Source organism: Furipterus horrens, unplaced genomic scaffold, assembly GCF_987537825.1.
Source record: "Furipterus horrens unplaced genomic scaffold, mFurHor1.1.pri manual_scaffold_17, whole genome shotgun sequence".
Taxonomy (NCBI): Eukaryota; Metazoa; Chordata; class Mammalia; order Chiroptera; family Furipteridae; genus Furipterus; species Furipterus horrens.
In genome coordinates this window covers 62,060,726-62,068,531 of record NW_028327187.1, presented here as the reverse complement: position 1 = coordinate 62,068,531, position 7,806 = coordinate 62,060,726, and the positions used below count along the sequence as shown (strand labels likewise).

The following is a 7,806-nucleotide window of genomic DNA, read 5'->3' as shown; positions in this document are numbered from 1 at the left end:
ATGTGGGTGGCAGATTTAATATTTTCTTGGCAAAGTTCTCATCATAGGTATTTAATCTCTCCTTTTCCTTCTCATTTGAGACAGCAGCATTATCCTCCAAACTGAAAATTTCCTCCACGCTTACTTTGCTTTTAGTTTTTACGAAAGGAATATGAAGGGAGTTAAAGCTGTACAAACTACACCCCAAGTAACTAAATTCTGATGACCTATGGGGATACCGTTTTCCTGGAGACATTTAAGTTTCTGTCCTACTGTTTCCCAAACCTCTAAATCATATGGCCCTTCATCTGGAACCAGGGGAAGTACAGATTTAATGCTCATAATAGGCTAAGTAAATACTTTTTTTCCACCTGACATCCTGTAGCTTTTAGGAACCAAAAGAGCCAGTGGAAATAAACATCCTGTCCTTTAGAAAGATCCATCCCCATGATATAAAAAGAATAGAAACAGAATTTTTATGAAAGAAAGTTATTTAGCTCTCTATATATATAAGTCCTAAGTTGGGAAATGCCACGGGGATGGGACTGTGATTGTTTTTACAGTGTCTTCCAGCTGGCAGGAAACCTAGTGTTTCTGTCCCTGTCCACGTACCAGCTTATCCTGTCACGGGAGTTTTGTATATTGGCAAGTACCCCTAGTGGGCATGTTAACTATTTGCCCCATGCCCACAGTGTTGTGGAGATTTTTTTGAGAGAAGAGAGTGAAAATGAATGTAAGTATATAGAAAGGAACTGAACAGCTGAGAATTTTTTAGAAAAGAAAGGAGAAATTTTAGCAAAGAAAAGAAAGCTCCCTTCCTTTAACTAAGTATGCCGGCGGCCTTACCAAAGAAGACGGTGCTGCTGTACCACAATTTGGGGTGATTTGGCCAATTTTTCCCTCTGTCTAGGCATGCTGTCCAGAGTCCTCAGTTTGTAGCCAGTGGCACTTTAGCAATTCCTCTGCCCCACGTTGGTGTGCCACCTGTAAGAGACTCTGGGTCCCTCGGAAAGGATGAAGAAACTACTCAGACACTCGCCATCTGAGGAAGAAAGGGAGGGGGTTTTCTCTGAGGAAAATAACCCTTCTTTATTAGCCAGGGGTTTTATCTACTTTCCACACGTGGAAATGCATAAGGAAAACATGCAGCCCTTCGCCAAATGGTAGGGAGTGAAAGGGAAATGCAGATCAATACAGGGTTTAAACATACAGGTATTTTACACAAGGTCAAAAAGATTTCCTCTTACTTAATCGTTCTGTTCTTCGCATTTTACTGACAAGAACTTGAGGCTATTCAGAAAAAAAAAAAAAAAAAAAACAGAACAGGTTCCCTTTTCCTTAAAAGCCACTTTGTATTTCTATTCTATCTTTAAAATCCCCTGGAGGGTGGGATTCAGAGCAAGCATGAAAGATAAGAAACCTGGTTAAGTCCCAAGTTCCCGTTTTGGGGGCAGGTCTCCACACAGCAGTCGTTAAAGTCTTTCAAACCATGCCTGCCTGTCTCCCACATTATGAAATGTCCTTCTTTGTCTCTTTTTATGGCCTTTGTTGTGAAATATATTTTGTCTGATTAAAGTATTGCTACCGCAGCTTTTTTAAATATTCATTTCCTTGAAATACTTTTTTCTATCATTTTACTTTCAATCTGTGTAAGTCTTTTGTTATGAGGTGAGTTTCTTATAGACAACATATGTTAGTCATGTTTTCAAATCCGTTCTGCTACCCAGTCTTTTACATCTCTTGTAATGCTGGTTTGGTGAAGATGTATTCTGTTAGTCTTCCTTTGTCTGGGAAACTCCTTATTTCACCTTTTGTTTTGACAGAGAGCCTTGCTGGGTAAAATAGTCTTGGTTGTCGGCCTTTGTTTATCATTGCTTGAAATATTTTTTGCCATTCCCTTCTGTCTTGTAGTGTTTTTTGTTTTTGTTTTTGTTTTTGAGAAATCAGCTGATAGCTTTATCAAGGATTGCTTTTATGTTATTTGCTGTTTTTTTTCTTGCTGTCTTTAGGATTCTCTCTTTGTCTTTGAATGTTGCCATTTTAATGATGATGCGCCTTGGAGTGGGCATTCTTAGGTTCATCTTTATTGGGACCCTCTGTGCTTCCTGTACTTGTGAGACTTTTTCTCTCCTCATGTTCGGGAAGTTTTCTGTCAGAATTTTATTCAGATCTCACTCCTCCACTTGCCCTCCCCCAAATGCGCAGCCCTTGCAACCATGAGGGAACAGCTCAAAGGCCATGAGACCCAAACAACTTGCTGGGACCATCCCAAAATGACAGAACTCTACCAGTCTTTAGCTGACCTGAATAATGTCAGATTCTCAGCTTACAGGACTGCCATGAAACTCTGAAGACTGCAGAAGGCTCTTTGCTTGGACCTCTTGAGTCTATCGGCTGCCTGCGATGCCTTGGATCAGCACAACCTCAAGCAAAACAACCAGCCCATGGACATCCTGCAGATCATTAACTGTCTGACCACTATTTATGACTGCCTGGAGCAAGAGCACAACAATCTGATCACCGTCCCTCTCTGCGTGGATATGTGTCTCAATTGACTGCTCAATGTTTATGACACGGGGTGAACAGGGAAGATCCGGGTCCTGTCTTTTAAAACTGGCATAATTTCTCTGTGCAAATCACACCTGGAAGACAAGTACAGATACATTTTCAAGCAGGTGGCAAGTTCAACAGAATTTTGTGACCAGTGCCAGCTGGGCCTCCTTCTGCATGATTCCATCCAAATCCCAAGACAGTTGGGTGAAGTTGTATCCTTTGGGGGCAGTAACATTGAGCCGAGTGTCAGAAGCTGCTTCCAATTTGCCAATAATAAGCCTGAGATTGAAGCGGCCCTCTTCCTAGACTGGATGAGGTTGGAACCACAGTCTATGGTGTGGCTGCCCGTCCTGCACAGAGTGGCTGCTGCAGAGACTGCCAAGCATCAGGCCAAGTGTAACATCTGCAAGGAGTGTCCAATCATTGGATTCAGGTACAGGAGTCTAAAGCACTTTAATTATGACATCTGCCAAAGTTGCTTTTTTTCTGGTCGAGTTGCAAAAGGCAATAAAATGCACTACCCCATGGTGGAATATTGCACTCCGACTGCTTCCGGAGAAGATGTCCATGACTTTGCCAAGGTACTAAAAAACAAATTTCGAACCAAAAGGTATTTTGCGAAGCATCCCTGAATGGGCTACCTGCCAGTGCAGAATGTCTTAGAGGGGGACAACATGTAAACTCCGGTTACTCTGATCAACTTCTGGCCGGTAGATTCTGCGCCTGCCTCGTCCCCTCAGCTTTCACATGATGATACTCATTCACGCATTGAACATTATGCTAGCAGGCTAGCAGAAATGGAAAACAGCAATGGATCTTATCTAAATGATAGCATCTCTCCTAATGAGAGCATAGATGATGAACATTTGTTAATCCAGCATTACTGCCAAAGTTTGAACCAGGACTCACCCCTCAGCCAGCCTCGTAGTCCTGCCCAGATCTTGATTTCCTTAGAGAGTGAGGAAAGAGGGGAGCTAGAGAGAATCCTAGCAGGTCTTGAGGAAGAAAACAGAAATCTGCAAGCAGGATACGATCGTCTAAAGCAGCAGCATGAACACAAAGGCCTATCCCCACTGCCATCTCCTCCTGAAATGATGCCCTCCTCTCCTCAGAGCCCCCGGGATGCCGAGCTCATTGCCAAGGCCAAGCTTCTGTGGCAACACAAAGGCCACCTGGAAACCAGGATGCAAATCCTGGAGGACCACAACAAGCAGCTGGAGTCCCAGCTACACAGGCTACGACAGCTGCTGGAGCAGCCCCAAGCAGAGGGCAAGGTGAATGGTACAATGGTCTCCTCTCCTTCTACCTCTCTTCAGAGGTTGGACAGCAGTCAGCCTATGCTGCTCTGGGTGGTTGGCAGTCAGACTTCAGAATCCATGGGTGAGGAAGATCTTCTCAGTCCTCCTCAGGACACGAGCACAGGGTTAGAGGAAGTTATGGAGCAGATCAACAACTCCTTCCCTAGTTCTAGAGGACACAATGTAGGAAGCCTTTTCCACTTGGCAGATGAGTTGGGCCGAGCGATGGAGTCCTTAGTTTCAGTCATGACAGATGAAGAGGGGGCAGAATAAATGTTTTACAGATCCCAATTTCCGCATGGTTTTTATAATATTCATACAACAAAGAGGATTAGACAGTAAGAGTTTACAAGAAAAAAAAATTCTATATTTTTGTGAAGGGTAGTGGTACTATACTGTAGATTTTAGTAGTTTCTAAGCCTGTTATTGTTTTGTTAACAATGGCAGGTTTTACATGTCTATACAATTGTACAAAAAAAAAGTTATAAGAAAACTACATGTAAAATCTTGATAGCTAAATAACTTGCCGTTTCTTTATATGGAACGCGTTTTGGGTTGTTTAAAAATTTATAACAGTTATACAGAAAGATTGTAAACTAAAGCGTGCTTTATTTAAAAAAAAGTTGTTTATAAAAACCCCTAAAAACAAACACATACGCACACAAACTTTTGAGGCAGTGCATTGTTTTGCACCCTTTTAGCGTGATATCCATATGAAACTCTTGGCTTTTCTTTTCTTTTCTTGCATATTAAAGATAGGACTTCCTTTAACACTACCAAATGACTGCTTCACATTGCCCTTTTGAGCATTGTTGACTGAGTTGAACTCGCTGTGGGTTTTTGTTTTATACATCTATATGTCTATAAGTATGTAGATACTATAGGTATATAGAAAAATAGATATAAATTTCTAGAGACCTTTAAAATTTCTTGTTCAAATGTTCCTGCCACTTGCTAATGGCAAGAAATCACTTCTGGTCACCCAGGCTTACCTGCTTGGTCTAGAATGAAATTCCCCTGGAGCCTAAAACCAGAAGGAAACTACCACACTAAAACATTGTCTGGGGCTCCAGATGTTTCTCATTTTAAACTTTCCACTGACAACCAGAGTATTGATTTTTTTTTTTCAAAGGAGCATATGAATGAGAACACAGGACTTATTATGTCAGAGGGATTTGTTGGTTGATATATTCAGCTTCCTGCTGTTGGCAATGCCACGATTTAGATTGAATGATGCTTTAGTGGAAGTCAGAACATCAGGAGGCATTTTAATCTCAGAGACTAGGAGGGCTCTGGGTTCCCAGCCAATTCCTCTGAGGGAGGAGGTCACTCCTGAGGTCAAGGATTGGATGGATATTCATAACCATACATAGAACTCTTGTCTAATTACAACTAAATGAATCTTCCTCTTCTCACAAACAGCAGTGGGTGTTATGGTTCTTTTTCTTTAAGATTTTTTTTCTCATTGCAGTGAGTTTTTAAATACCATAAGACTTGATTTAAAATAACCCTTGGGAAAATGTAAGACAGTAGCCCCATCACACTATGGTACTGCTAAACATCCACCCAGAAGTCCGTGAATTGTACTTCCCTCCTTGGCATTTCTCTACAACTAATTCCATGCAGGTTTGTAAGTGGGAACATGGATTGACTCAAATGTTCCAAAAAGTACTCCCAACACTTTTGGGTGGATTACGCAGGTTAAATGTATAAACAAACATTGTTCAAAAAGAGGAAAAAAACTCAAAGAGGACTAGATGGTAGGAAAAAGCTTTATTCTTTCATTGCATCTTATTAGTCTTTGATTTTTTTTTGAAGAATCAATCAATAGAAATCACTGTGTGACCTATTATTTTGCAAATCTGTTACCTTACAGCAATGTAATTAAATTCTGGAGAGTGGGCTTTGTCCATTATTTTATTAATGATAATTAACATCAAACATGGCTTCTCATGCTATTTCTACCTCACTTTGGTTTTGGGGTGTTCCTAATAATTGTGCACACTTGATTTCACAGCTTCACCACTTGTTCGTTGTGTGAACATTTTTCCCCCTTTTCCGTTCTCCTTTATAATTTCCAAAAGAAAACCCAAAGCTCTAAGGTAACAAATTACATTAAAGTTTGGTTTTAGTCTTGCATTTTTTCCTTTACATGACACTGGACTTTTTCCTTATCCAAGAATTTTTTTTTTTTTTTTTTAATCATGACTTAAAACAAGGAGTTACTTTACTTCCTACTAAGAAGTTTTAAGTTTCATTCTAAAATCAGAGCTAGAGTGCATAATTTTGTTTTAAACTTTTGTTTTCTCTTTTAGAAATTAGTTCTGGAGTGAGTCTGACAAAAATATAAGAATAAAAATTGAGAGCTTTATTGCTACATTTTAAGTCTAATTTGGACATTATTTCGTGTTCTGTATAACCACTGAGTGTTAAATCATAAATCATAATCAATGTAACTGAAGCATAAACACCACACAGCATGTTCTGTCATTGTTTTCAGGTACTGGGTTCTTACTTGAGTATCATAATATATTGTGTTTTAACACCAACACTGTAACATTTACTAATTATTTTTTAAACTTCAGTTTTACTGCATTTTCACAACATATCAGACTTCACCAAATATATGCCTTACTATTGTATTATATTACTGCTTTACTGTGTATCTCAGTAAAGCACACAGCTATGTTACAAAAAAAAAGAATTTTATTCAATCAGATTTTCTCTTCCTTGCTCTCTTCGTCTCTTTCTGGTATCCCTATGATATGGATATCATTGTGAAGCACTCTTATTCCTTCTTTATACTTCAGTCTTTTTCATTTTGTTGCACTGTCTGGGAATATTTTTCTACGTTGTCCTCCAGCTCACTGATCCCAAACTCCACTTCATTTAGACTGCTTTTGATTACTTCTATTATATTCTTCAATTCAGAAATTGTATTCTTCATATTTTCCAGTCTCTTATTGATAGTTGATGTGTCTTTTTTTAAGTATATTTTATTCATTATATTGTTACAATAGTTCCAATTTTTTTCCCTTTACTCTCCTCTGCACAGCACCCCCTCTCTCCCAGCAATCCCATCCCCCTTAGTTAATGTCCATCGGTCGTGCATGTAAGTTCCCCGGCTTCACCCTTTCCTATATTAGTATTTTGTTTTTAATTAATTAATTAATTTTGTATAACATTGAAAAATAACAATTCCCCCTCTCAGATTTAAGACCTTTTATAATCTTATAAATTACAATGGGAGAAGGTCTTGTACTCCTTTAGCTGCTTCAAGCTGGATATGGTCATCATCCTACCTACCTGTGGGGCCAGAAATCCCTAATAAGAGTAGGGGTGTGAAGGGGAGGGTGGCCTTCCCACATGGGGAAGGATCTCCCAGACTGCAGGTCACATAGCTGTCCCTGGTCAATGGCATGCTTGGATTAACAGACTGGTACTCTTGTTGTATTATGGGGCAATAGATTTGGCAACAGGGTTAAAAGGCATCATTCAATCCATAACCATTAGATGACGAAGGCAGGTATTAAATTTTCAATGTCCAATACTGCGGGTAAAAAAAGGACTTCTTTGGAGGAAGGCAAGCAAGGCACATCACACTTGTCCAAAACCCTTTTGCGCAATATACTTAGTTGGGTTGAGAAGAATATTTTAGGTTTCCCACCTCTCAGACATCTGGGCCATTTCTGTACAAGCCATTAGGATAGAAAACAGAAACCAGTTTTAAAACGAAGCCCACAGACCACTCCATACTTCACCAACCCAGCCACTTAGTTCAGCCAAACTGCTACAGAGTCCCATCTGGGTCGCAAAATTGTTATAGAACCCCTGGGCTGCTCCAATTGAAAACAAACCCACGGGCTCTTTAGTTAGGGGTCCGATTGCCCACCGCCAGAATTACAACTCTTAATATTTCAGTTGAGTGAAAAGAAAATTGTTTATTTAACAGTTACACATATCCTTGCCTCCCCCC

At 39.9% G+C, this 7,806-nt stretch overlaps 1 pseudogene; it reads left to right on the top strand.

The window, feature by feature from the left end:
• The first annotated feature begins 2,195 nt into the window (after positions 1 to 2,195).
• LOC149991121 (dystrophin pseudogene) lies at positions 2,196 to 4,106 on the top strand (annotated as a pseudogene).
• The last annotated feature ends 3,700 nt before the right edge of the window (positions 4,107 to 7,806 follow it).